The sequence below is a fragment of the Polistes dominula genome, unplaced genomic scaffold (genome assembly GCF_049000335.1).
Source record: "Polistes dominula isolate Pdom_NZ unplaced genomic scaffold, Pdom_raw_medaka contig_22, whole genome shotgun sequence".
In the NCBI taxonomy this organism is placed as follows: domain Eukaryota; kingdom Metazoa; phylum Arthropoda; class Insecta; order Hymenoptera; family Vespidae; genus Polistes; species Polistes dominula.
The window spans coordinates 579,211-593,685 of NW_028300966.1; the positions used below are offsets into that span (position 1 = coordinate 579,211).

The following is a 14,475-nucleotide window of genomic DNA, read 5'->3' on the forward strand; positions in this document are numbered from 1 at the left end:
ATCCTTAATACGTTAATGTTATAAATTATACAGTAATCCTACACGTGCGTAACATTATCGATTAACACATCGATATATAAACGCATTTAAATCCTAAAGAATAGATTTTTTCTTTTTTTTTCTTTTTTTTTTTTAATTGTAAAATCGTTTCACATGATTTTCATTTAACATTTACATATTGTCACGAGTTACATTCTTTACTGTTAGATAAAATGGTATTCAATTACGTAGGTGTAACATATACATGTTGTACATTGATAAATGTATTTATATTTTGTCGTCGTTCTTTTTCATCTTGCGCGTATGAAATGAAATATCAACCCCCCCCCGCTCCCCATGGAAAAATCAGAATATTTAAAAATGATTGAGTCGTCTCATCGAGTCAAATTTATTCCTTTATAATATTTCCAATAGAAAAAGAGAGAGAGAAAAAAATATATATATATATTTTTAATCCATGGTGTATATCTACCTGTTCCAATTAGCACGCTTAATAGAAGGCTTTGAAACACGCCTTGTTGTTACAGTAAGAGGATGAGAAAATTAAAAAAAAATACCAAAAAAAAAAAGAATATATTTGAAAAAGAACAAAAAAAAAAACAAAACAGAAAATAATAATAATAATAAATTGAAATAAAATACGTACAACGAGGGATTAAGAGTTTAATAAAAAAAAAAACAAATTAAAAACAAAATAGAAAGGAAGGTCTAAATTCACAATTGTCGCGTAAATGTTTTGCGTGTTACAGCCGTTGTGTTCATCGTGAATTTCCGTTTTTTTTTTTCAAATGCATTTTCAAATGCACAAATGTAATTAGCGTATAAAATTCGAAAATATAAACTCTGATACGAAATTAAAGTCGATTGTCAAACGGATTGCTTTTGCCACGACGCTTCTCTGATATTTTAGGATCAAGAAGCATAGAAAAGTATAAAAGGAAGAAGAAGAATGGGTTTGATAAGGTATCTCGAAGGTACCTTAATTGATAGTCATCTCTACAGTTCGTTGGAAAATCCATTATTAGAAAGTACTTTTCAAGTATAATAGCACGAACCAATCATCGACACGTCGTTTCGTTAACAGCTACCACTTTCTGATAAAAACCCTTCGAACACAGCATGTTTAATAGGATCGTTTATAAACTTTTCAATCGGTAATACAGATTCGATTTTTACAATTCCTTTTTCATCCATATATATGTATGTGTATATGTGTGTGTAAGGATTCTTCTAAAAAAGGAATAAGGTCTCTTTTTATCCTTTATCTATTCTCGTGAATTTTCTTGTCTCATTTTCTTAACTTTTATTCTTCTTCTTTCTAGCAACGTGGAATTTTTACTAAGTGTTACAGGTATAATATATATAATACATAATACCTGTATACCATACTACATATAAATATATAATATACATAATAAAATAATTAAATAGTAATATATAATACAGTAATATCAGTATTTTTTATCAAGCATAATTTACTATTGTAAAATACAAATATATTATTGAAATGTTAACATTCATTTTATACTGTATATATATATATATATATTATATATAATTTAGTGTATAATTTTATCGATTTACGTTACGATAATGTTTTCATATATGGAACACATCGAACGAGATATTTAGGATGTATACTCTTGGAAATTTAATTATCTATGGTATTCTAACATAATGAAGTTTTCATTATGTTGTATATTTCAAGAAATTTTTAATATGTTACCAATTGGTTTCAAACTTTGTTACAAATCTCAATATTATCGTATAATTTCGATAGAACCTTAATTGATGAACGTATACTCATGTGCACGTGTATAGGAAAGATCGAATTTATTTATTATATCATCAATACATACATATATATGTATATAGTATTACATATTCATGATTTGTCGATACATTTGAGTATCACATCGAAAATGGGTTAACAAGGATAAATATTTGTTACTATAGGTCTGATCCATATTATACCACGTGAATTTAAATAACAATTGTATTATATACAAATTAATCTTAACTATTTCGTATTGAACTAATTATTTTCATGATGATCATGACAATCAATGTAACACTTAATTCCTAAATACCTTTACCCCCCCCCCTCCACCTTCCTATTGTTTATAAATCATTTTATTTCTTTTCATAGAACAACAACACTGTGAACAAGATTTAATAGTAGTTTGATGATATTTTTTTTTACACGTTATAACCATTTGCACAAAATAAAATTAAAAAAAAAAGAAAAAAATCAATGCAGGAGAAAAGCATTCACGACGTGAAATGTCGTACGATTCCATGGACGACGAATCGATTTCAAACCATGACACGCAGTTATTTATTTCGCATTTTCAAATTCGACGTTCTCGATAACCCATTCTTCTTCCACCGATTTCACCTTTATTTCCATCTTGAATCCCTTCAAGCCCATTTCTTCTTTTCCTTTTACTCCTGGATGATCTGACAATCAAACGAATGAAAGAAAATTTAACCATGTTCCCGCCCCACCTGTATTTTCTCCCTTGTAAGACCATTTTCTTTCTAAAACCTTTTGATAATCAACTTTTACTCGAACAATTCTTTCCTCCAATTTTTTTTTTCTTAAACATATATATATATATATATATATATATATATATATATATATCTTATCGAACTAACAAAGATAATCATGACTCATTGTTAATAAACAATTTTAAATTGAGATATACGAATATATAGGAACTTAATGGTGAAATATTTCTAAGCATAGTATTAGCCCTATAATAATTAATCATTTCAATTAGTCAATTGATAATCTAAATTTAAATACCATTTATACTATACTGTTGTTGTCAGTGCTGATTTGAAAACTTGTTTAGAACATATTTGCATAATGCAATTGACGAGGATGAAACATCTTGTCTCGTTATTAATGAAAATTAATCAACCTCATGAAAACGAATCATTGTTACATGTAAATAATACGTAATTCATGTACACATTTGTGAACACGTTTCTGATTATACTACCTCTGATGACGTTCATATAATCATACTATGTGCAATATGTGTAGTGTGTGTGTGTGTGTGTGTGTGTGTGTGTACTATTATTTACGAAAAAGTGTGATCATTTTATGCAACGTTTACTGCAAATCAAAATAGAAATGGATGAAATTAAAATCAATGTTAAATTACGTCAATTAGAATGAACATATGAACAAAGTTTTATCTGACATTGATCACAACATACAATAATAACATACAAAAACATATACAGTGTGTGTGTGTGTGTGTGTGTGTGTGTGTGTATAAGAAACACGTGTACACATTATATTTGCAGTAATAAAAATTCGTTCAAAGTTAATGAATGCAAATAAAATGATAAAAGTTGGAATTTGTGTCTCGTTGATTAAAAAACTTATCGTCGTTTGTGATAACAAAATATTCAATGGCTTATCGAACTTTAAAGAAATGACAAAATAAAATTCTATATAGATTTTGTTTTATTGTGTTCTTCTTCTTCTTTCTTCTTTCTATTTATTTATTTATTTTTTTTTCGAAAAAGATTTAATATAATTCTCGTTCTATGGCACAATTGAAGATCACAACAGAGTTAAGATACTTTTTCCTATAGAACGTTAGTTTAATTTTAAAATCCGATTGTGTGTTCGAGTCGTTACTTTTAATCGTTTTTAGGAAAGGAAAGATCATGTTTTGAAACGAAACGAAGCAAAAAGGAATCAACGAGATGACGATGCGATGAAAAGAAGAATAATGCTCGTTCTCTCGTGTATTTCTTTTATTTTCTTTTTTATTTATTTTGGTATTTCTTCGATGAGAAAATTGCTATCTATACATATATATATCTAAAGATTTTCTGTTTTTACGCCCTTTTTCTGTTCTCCCACGATTTCTTGGTTCTCTTTCTTCTATCATCTGACACGTCCCTTAGGAGTTAATAAATTTTGCAGAAGGCATCCTTAGGAATCCTCCGTTTCCAAGGTGAAGTAAATAACACCACCGTTACCGTGTGTTTTTACGTACACTTTAACACAAATTTATTCGAACAGCGTAAAAGTTAAGTTCGCCGAACTGCTAAATTTTCTTTATTTCTTTTCGACAGGGAACAGTGGAGGAGACTTCAGAAATATCACCTGTATTAAAAGAAAACAAATATATATTCCCCGTTGTTTTTTTTATTTTTTTCTTAATTTTTTACTGTACCATAGAAATTGTATAGAGAGGTGTCGGGGGACGGGAGGTTTGTAATTTTGTAGCAAAAAAAAAGAATAAAATATGTGTGTACAGATCACACGTGTTAGAAGTGAAATCTTCAAAAAACTAAGTTTCGAGAGAATGAGACAAATACAAAATATTTGGTGTAACATAATTGTATTCTCTTTTTATTTAATGAAACGCGGCCGTTTCATTGCCTCCCACCGCTCCGTTACATAGCCGCCTACCGCTCCGTTACATAGCCGCCTACCGCTCCGTGTTACATTTTTTTTCAAATCATACCCATTCTAAAGAAGTTTTCACTTAAAAAAAAATACAGTTCTACCCTCTATGTATCACGAATTAAAATCAATGATTACATTTGTTACTTTGATTCAAACTATTACGATGGAGATAATGAAAAAGTAAAAGTATAAAGATAGAAATTGAAAAGAGTAGAATGAGGGAGAAAACCAAAAAAAAAAAAAAAAAAGAAAATAGTCAACGAATAAAATAGAGAGATTGGTAGGTAGGTTGCAGTTTCCTGGGAACAAACGGTTTCATCATTCAGAGATTGATTTTAGTAGAACGATAGAGTCAACCGAGTGGAAACCGAAAGTTAATTACGTATCTGTCGTTATATCTTGCATTTTAACTAACTTGGGAGTTAGTTTTCTCTCTTCCTCTTTTTTTATTATATTTATCGATCAATTTTTTTTTTTTCATATCGATTTAATTATATTTAAAAAAAAGAAAAAAAAATTGAAACTATTTCCAGCCTAATTTCCAAGAAAGTTTTACTCTTGGCGTACAAAAATTTACGAAAGTTAGTTCGTAATTTGTTTTTTTTTTTTTTTTTTTCAAGAACAACGAAAACAAAAAAAAAAGAAAGAAGGAAAGAAGGAAGGAAGGAAGGAAGGAAGGAAGAAAGGAACGAGGGATGATTTGAATTAGCGCAGAACCGTAAGAAAAAAATGGGAAAAGAAATAAAGTTAGAATAAAAGTTCAACTTTGAATATATATATATATATATATAAGTATTATCTTTAAGTTAAATTCAAAGTTTCAGGCATTACTGGAAAAAATTTGTATCGTAAATCAAATGAAAAAAGAAAAGAAAAATGATCTTGATAAATATATATGAAATTTGCAAAGTTACAATTTTCTGCTGTAAAAAAAAAAAACCATCAACGTTATTAAATTGATTGAGTTTTGTTTGTTGTTATTTTTGTCAACGATATCAAATAATTACAAGTAATAATATCTTTAAACGATAAAAGAAATTCTATTTGTAAGATAATAAGTCCTTTTATAAGGATTATCTCGCGTTCTGTCATACCGAGAGGGCAGAACTCATTTCTTATTAATTCAAAAACTAATAATCTTTAGTTTCAGCTTTAAAGTTGGATGACAGGAAAGCTAGAGAGATTAAGTTTGAAGATTGGACGACTAGGACGATTCTTCCTTCCTTCCATCCATCCTTCCATCCTTCCATCTTCCTTCGTTTGAAATGACCTTGGCCTATGGTAGGTCTCATCCTCGTGAAAACCCTTTCGTCGAATTTCGAGACTACTCGTTAAATATGGGAGAGAAACATTATCCACCTTTATTGTAAGAAGAAGATCAGGTGTGCTTTACTGTAAAAACAATTTTACCTCGTTTTCTCTCTTTTATCATCTTCCTCCTCCTCCTCCTCCTCCTCCTCCTCCTCCTCCTTCTTCTCCTCCTTCTTTTCTTCTTCTTATTCTTCTTTATTTTATGGCTATCATGAACGATCTTTTTTAGTTCTTGACGTTATACAGTATTATATAGAGAAAATCATTCTCGTTATTATATTGACTAACGTTTCATCTTTGCAAAATGGTTTTTCGGTGATTTTCTTCCAAAATGAAAATTATTTCAATAATTCATTTGTTATGTTCAATATTTTTCTAGTTTTGCACATTGTTCTTGTTTTTAACATAGACCACACGTTTTAGTATAATATCAAAGATTATATAATGGTAATTATAAATATAATTATAATAACAACATTATATAATTATTAGGGGGTATTATAATATATATTAATAATAATAATAATAATATTATATATAATTAATATAATATTAATATATTTAAAATAATATTAAAGATCACATATTTTCTCTCTCTCTCTCTCTCTCTCTCTCTCAATCTTATAGCAGCAATGAATTTAATGATGTGTCATTATTATCGATATTTATTTAGTTTCAGTATTTTTTTTTTGTTTTTTTGACGAGATGATTTTTTATTCAAGTCGATATTTTCTCGCGGTTTTGCGCATTTATCAAGATTTTTCATAGAAAAAAAAATTGTTATCGTCTTATTCTTTCTTTTTATTTTGTTTTTTTTTTTTTTTTTATTCCACGACATCGTAGGAAACACGTTGGTAGTACATTACGTATTCGTAGGGAAGCTTTTTCTAGATCGATTCTCACGAGAGAGAAAAGAAAAAATAATATTGTATCCAGAATATAAGTTAAAGCAACGTTGGAAAATAATCGCTCTAAGGAAAATGGTTTTTCCTTTTTTTTTTTTTTTTCCTATCATTTTTCTTAATAATTATCGTACATGAGAAAAATGTTGTCAGAACACAAAAATACAAGTTTCGTATTATTTATTATTAACAATATTTAATCCTCGTCATGATTGTTTCATTAAAATGCGATTAAATTGAATGCAGTTTTTTTTTTTTTTATATTTTTTATTCGTTAATTAACAAACCTTAAATATCTTAGGAAATTTGTATAAATGCAAATTTGTTGATTTGAATATTACTTTAAGAATTGAAAATATTACGAAACAATTATCAAAAGAATTATTCGTTAATGAAATATCATTGAAAATTCGTGAAAAACTTGTGAAATTCTTTGAAAGAAAATGAATCTTACTTTCTAACTTTCTTTCTTACTCTTTCTCTGTGTTTCAATGTTCTTTCAGTGACGTTTCTAAACTCCATTGTATTTGATAAAGTAGTTTGAGAATGTTTCTCTTTGTGATACGTAGTCGGTTAAATTGTGTGGAAAATGAAACACATTTGATTCATTTTCTTGATTCGATTTAAACATTTCTAAAAAAAAAAAAAACAAAAAAAAAAGAATGAAGAAAATTTTACACGAATCAATTCATGTTTATAATTCTGTTCAGCCTCACGACGTCATAAAATAACCAAGAAAAATATAATAAAGACAAATGATTGGATGACATGGACGACATAATCGAGATGGCATTTTGTGTTGTTGTCCAAAAAGGATGCATTTATCAATGTCACTAAACATTTACTTTCTTACTTGAGAATGTACTTAATGAAAAAAATTGTTTAACATCGTTTCTTACTTTCCTTGGGTCATATAACTCAGGTACACACATCTCTCTTGCACGAATTTTTATGATCTTACGAAACAAGATAATGTGAATGTTTCTTTTTCTTTTTCTTTTAAATACGACTAAGTTAAAGAGAAATATTTTTTAAATATTTGTCAAAAATACAATAATAAAAAAACGAGCTTTAAGATAAGATTTTGATTAACAATAATAAATATATATATATATATATATATATATATATATATATATATATTTTGTTTAGAATATATAACATATTATATTTAAATTATTTATGTATTATAATCAAATATTTTCTTACAATTCTAATTAAACTATGTTCAATTATATCAAAATTTAAACATTTTGAAAACAATTGATCAATTGTTTGAGTTACTTTAAGTAGTAGAAAAGGTAAGTATCAAGTTCAATTGTAAAAATTGTCATTATACGTATAAAAATTGAAGTAGAAAAATATGACCATGTCTGATCGTCTTAAAGTTGTTTCACTGAACGTGTACGAGACATCGACTATTGTATGATCAATACCGTACTGCACTACTACGAATAGGTCGCGACAGTCGCATCGTGTCTTATTATTATTTTAGAAAAATAAATATTAGATCGAGTCCTAAATAGCTTTCATTTTTTATGAGACAAACAATGGCATTTTTAAGACTGATAAGTGCAACACACCTTTCATGCAATTTTTTTTCTATTGGATTTTGCTTCCAATATTACCTTTAAAAGGTTCATCAAAGTTGGAAACACGTCCCTGCACTCGGTTCATCTTTTAACATCGTATCTCCAAAACGAAATTTTACAAAACCAATTTCTGACTGCCCTCTATCAGTTATCAATCCTGCACTGTATACGCTGTATATTTTTTCAGTTGCCACTTTAGTGCTACTTGCCTTGTTTCAATTCCTTAAAGCATTACATGTCGAATATGCACTTTTTACTACTATCCATTTGAGTGATTAAGAAAAATGATTAAATGTAACATTGACTGTATAAAAAAGTTAACAGAAGATTAAACTGAATCCTCATCTATACAGTGATATCGAAAATTCGTTAGTTTCGTTGACTTATAATAGGTAAATACGAAAAATAGTTTCTACATAACCGCATTGGAAGTTACTTATGACTCGACCTAATATTTACTTGACTTGTTAATAAACGTATTACAATATTAATAAACATTGTCGAAATAATGAAATAAAATTATCGTTTGTTGTTTATTTTAAACTCAATTAAGAAGAAACGAGAGACACTAATGAAAATTCGATTAAAAGGAATTTAAGCTTGAATCTTTTTCATCTTAATTTTGTCTCGTTGCAATAATAATCAAATGACGATGACGATGATGCAATTTGAAGTCATTTGCTAATTTGTATTTTTTCATAATACACACACACACACACACATACACATACTTATATACATATTTATATCCTACGCATAGATATAGAACAAAAATAAAATATTAAAGAGATAAAAATATCTACAAATCGTCAAAAGGAAAAGGAATTTGTGCTACTTTGTTTTTTTCTCTTTTTTTTTTTTTTTTTGAAGTTTCTCCAAGAAATGCCTTAGGAGAACTTGGAATTTGCAGAATTTAATTAAAACCGATGGGAAAAATATTTACGCATCGTTGCGCATATATAGTCGGTGTACACGTAAAAATCAATATATGTATATGTACGTGTCTGTGTGTATGTGTGTGTGTGTGTGTGTCTGTCAGAATACATGCACTTTACCTATATTCGATCGTACATCAGAAAAAGAGAAAGAGAGTGAGAGAGAGAGAGAGACAGAGAGATAGAGAGAGACAAAAAAAATCTTAAAAAGTAGGAACGATCGATAAATTCTCAAAGAAATTCTCTCTCTCTCTCTCTCTCTCTCTCTCTCTCTCGATATAAATGCTTCATTTGAAACATTTCATTTTTTATTTTCTATTTTTTTTGTCTATCGCACGTTGTTTAACTGCTGCAAATTTAATTCTTCAAAAATTCCCAATGTTCGTCATTGATCCACAATGTTGTTAAAAAAAAAAAAAAAAAAAACAACCCTTTCTGTTAAATTCTATCAATATAGATATAAAGATTATTTCGTAATTGCATAAAGGATTTTACAAAAAAAAAACTTGGCCAGTTTTTCCTTTCTTTTTTTTTTTATTCCTAAAGAAAGACTCGGTGATTGTTATTTTTAAATTGTCGACCGCTTTACGTGAATAGGTGTTAAAGGTGAGATGCGTAAACAACTTGATATAATGATACATGATGAAAAAAAAAAACAAAAAAAGAAAAGAAAAAAGGAACATTCCAAAAAAAGGTGGGGAGGGGGTGGGGTGGATGTTTTTCATTTTTACGATAAATAAATTATGCTTCTTCTTTTATGTTGACATTAGATTTCAAATCAGTGAATTTCATTATCGTGAAATCTTATAAATTATCATCATTCAACTTTTGATAAAAAATCAAATCAAATCAAATTTATATTTCATTTGAATGTAGAAACAATTCTTCGATAATGATCTTACGGACAGATGAATGTATTTGAAATGGGGATGTTCGATCCCCATAAAATGTAGTGTTCCAATCATTACGAAGATAACGATATAAAACGTCAAATGTATTGGCATTTCGATGACCTTGAGTTAGTATAGAATAATAAAAAAAGATCGATTGAATTTAAAACAACGAAATTGGGTAACATTAAAGTATAAAGTGCAAATAATTGCATAGGTGCATTCACATAACTAATAACCCATGATATTTTTCTATTTTTTCTTTTTGTCACTAAAGAACATTAATCTTGTATATTTTTTATATTTTATAAAAATTACATTTGTATAAAGAAATTATTTTACATTATATGTAACGGGGGAACTTTGTTAAACAATAAAAAAAAAAAAAAAAAAAAACTACAAAAACTATTCCCATGATTTTCTCTTTTCAAAGGAATCTTGCGTAGGAATGAGAACTTAATGCGAATAGATTTCTATTACATATATCTATATATATATATATATATATAGATATAGATTTGTATAACAACCAATAAATAGTTCACAAATCAAGTTTAAATCCGTACACGATGTATATAACGTTTAGATATTCCGTTTTGATTTATCGTTGCAATTTTACATCGGACATTGCGAACATTCCATTCACACGAAGTTATTTACTTGAACAATTTAATACCAACGTGAAAATCTATACATACCATTATATAATAGAGATGGATGATGGATGGATACCACTCTAAAATACTCTTCTACTTTTTTTTTTTTTTTTTTTTTTTTTGATTATTGCAAAGAGTGCAAAAAACAAACAAAAACTCCATGAAAATTGTCTTGAACTTATCAGTCGCAGAAACACCATTAAAAAAGGAAGTTATTTATGACTCGACCTAATTTAATTTAGAACATTTATTACAGAACGTACTCTCGTATAAATTTGTTCAAATGTTTGTTTGACAATGTTGACTTATATCATTTTATCTTCATTATCATAAACAATTAAATCATTAGTGTAGATAAAAATAATTAGTGTTACGTTTTAAATTCAATATACATTGGTATTAACGTTGATGATGTCAAATTTGCATTAAAATTATTTGAAAGTAAGTCAATATTTGTCAGATTCTAAACTTACTCTTTCTCTGTCTCTTTCTCTCTTGGTCTTGAAAATTATTTTAAAATAGCCCGAGGATAATTAAAGTCTTATTCAAATTTTCTTTAACAAATCTTTGTTAATATTTGACAAAATTACTGATTAAAATATTTGTTTAATACAATTTTCGAAACATTTGCTTCCAAAAAAAAAAAAAAAATTGATTATAGTTTTATATTGGATTGTAAATCGCAAAGTAATGTCTTCTTCTTTTTTTTTTTTCTTGACACAATTTTTGGAAATTAGTTTTAAATGCAAATTGGCAAATAACAACAACAACAACAACGTGAAATATCGTTGATAGTTTTGAATTGATCAAATGAAATTATTTCAACTCATTCACTCGAATAATCCTAAGTGTAATCTCGAGACAAAAAATGTGTCTTCAATTTTTACAGAAATAACATGAAATTATTTTCCGTACAATTCAATATTATTTCCAATTGATTCGATAATAATTATTGATAACTATAATGCGTATATCTATGCGTTTCATTATATCTATGATCGATTTCTCTATTTGAAATTAGAGTAGAGAAATTTGAACTAATTGTTTGCCAATATCATGATGCCTTGGGTATATGCATTTCATACAAGTAAACAGTATTCGAAAAATGATATAACATTTAATGTAAAATTAAATTATGCAAATGTATTAAAAAATGAGAAGATAAATAATAATTTAATGCAAGTTAATGTTAATGAACAAATAATTGTATTATTTGAATAATATAACAAGTAAATAATATTCGAAAAATGATATAACATTTAGTATAAAGTTAAATTATGCAAATGCATTAAAAAATGAGAAGATAAATAATAATAATAATTGAATGCAAATTAATGTTAATGAAAAACTAATTGTATTATTTCAATAATATATATATATATATATATTTTGTTATTTTCAGTTTGAATTAATTTGATTTTTCTTTCCATAATAAAAGGAAGTCCTTGCCGTTGTTAAATGCAACCAACCTTCACCGCAATTGCAAAATCAGACCTTTGCAATGTTTTAATTTATTTTTTTTTTGTTTAACTTTCTTTTCTTTTCTTCTCGTTTCCCTACGTAATGAATTTGCCGAAAGAAAAATGTCTCGATAAGTTTCTACCTGGTTAGCAAATGAAAGGAAATAGTATACATATAGATATACAAGTACATAAGTATATACATATATATATATATATATACATAAATAGTTAGTATATATACTATAAAACCCTGTGAGCGTAGGTTTTGCCATTTACTGAATGACGAAAGTTCTCGTTTTCATGTTTCTCTGCTTCTACCATTTTCTCTTTCATATATATTTTTTATTTCATATCATTTTAGATTATTAAAGATGAAACTTTTATAATCAAAGATCACCTTGTATTAATGAACATTGATCATCTCTCAATTTATTCAATTCTTTTCTTTTTTTTAAATTATTTTTATTGAAATTTTTAATTAAATAAAAAATGACATTAATGTGTGATCTTTGTATTTCAATAGTATTTCAATAAAATATGTGTACGTGTAATATACGTACCAATGCTGAATCAACAGTGACGTAGAAAGGTTGTCCTTTCACTCTTCTTTACGTTCTCTGAAACTTTATCGAGATCTATCTAGATCGGTTAAAACGATTTAATCGAAGATCACGGAAACTTTCTATTATGCGCGAAATTAATTTTCTTCGTACTTCCGTTACTTTTTTTTTTTTCAAATATTTTCTTCACTTATATCTCTCAATATGCATTTCTTTAAACAAAAATGTGTGGATAAAACAAAAAAGGAAAATTAAAAACAAATAGAAGATAAGAAGTAGAAGTAGAAGTAGAAGAAGTAGATAAAGAAACAACAACAAACAATAAAATTAACAACAAATTAAATAATAAATATATCACATAAAAATGTAATCTCGTTTATTCGTGAGTTTGATCTCAAAAACGTTTCGATCATTTCGCAACAAAATGATCAAACCTTTCTAATGATATTTTACGAAAAGAATTAATTATATAATAATTTACAATTGAATTAATAATAAAATATATATATATATATATAAATAAGAAATAAAACGTTAGAGGTGTTTTTTTTTTGGGTGATCGGAGCTTTTAGTGTAAGCTTTCGAAAAGAGTTGTGACCGTCGCGACGGTCGGAGTAATACTGCGATGCTCGGTCGCGACCCGGTATCCCCCTCCACGATCAACCAGCAGCCGATCGACCAATCCCCTTCGGAGCTTTCCGCCGTGATGCCCGAGCTTTCCTCTGGAACCGCGGGCCGCGCGAACTCAGACCGCGCGCGGTTCTGGATATACCTGTATATATATATATTGATATGTACGCAAGCTCTTTCTCGATGGAACAACTGGGGGTTGTATTCTTCCTAGAAAACCAACTCCTCTCTCACGTGTTGCTTCACCGTAAACACAGAACCCCCGACTCACTACTTTTAATCCGATGACGTAGATTTATCCTATCCATATAAGCTCAACTTTTTGACAACTACGAATGAAATACTACTGTATTACTTTTTTATTCTTATTCTTATTCTTATTCTTCTTGTGCTGCTTTTTCAATTGCTTTTTTTTATTATTTTTTTTTTTTCCTATCATTTTCCACTATTCCGTCAATCTCTCCTGTCCCCCTTTTTTTCCTATTTCAACTTTTTCTACCAATTCAAATATGTCTTCGACAAATCAAACTTTTCCTATCGTTCTTTTTCCAAAGTCAAAGTCTCTTTGACTTTTCACGACAGAATTGGTGCGAGCCAATTTGTTTGTTTTTTTTTTTGCATCTCGAATTAATGCACAGTTTGTTTTGCCTTTTTTTATTTTTTCATTGTTTCTTTCTTTCTTTCTTTCTCTGGTTTCATTTATGCAAATACTTTTTTGTCATTTATGTAATAATTCTATGTATTTTCTAATAATTTGTTTACTTTTTATTTTGTTCCATCCGTTTTTCTATATTTACGTTTTAATATCTCCCATTTTCCTTTTGTATTTTCTTTGAGACTTTCAAAACAAAAGAGTCTTTGAGCTCTTATTCATTCGATGTTATTATGAAATAGGATTAAAATCTAACAATAAGCTCTCTCTCTCTCTCTCTTCCCATAACGTTGTAATAAGAATGTAAATTTGTTTACAGTTGTTGGATTAGTCTAATAAACAAACAAAAAAAAAAAAAAAAAGCGTTTTAAATGCTAATCGAAAAACGATATAATATTTATTCATCCACGTATGTACGTAGAGATGAATTTCGGTTTTGTTGA

The 14,475-nt window shown here is 27.8% G+C and overlaps 1 protein-coding gene across 1 annotated transcript in view; it reads right to left on the bottom strand.

Annotated features, from left to right (window-relative positions):
- Window positions 1-13,378, bottom strand: part of LOC107070654 (uncharacterized) — a 30,123-nt gene extending 16,745 nt beyond the window's left edge. The window contains exon 1 of the mRNA XM_015329062.2: window positions 12,751-13,378. The gene's annotated coding sequence lies outside the window, so the exon portion shown is untranslated. The remainder of the gene's footprint in view (window positions 1-12,750) is intronic.
- Window positions 13,379-14,475: the final 1,097 nt, after the last annotated feature.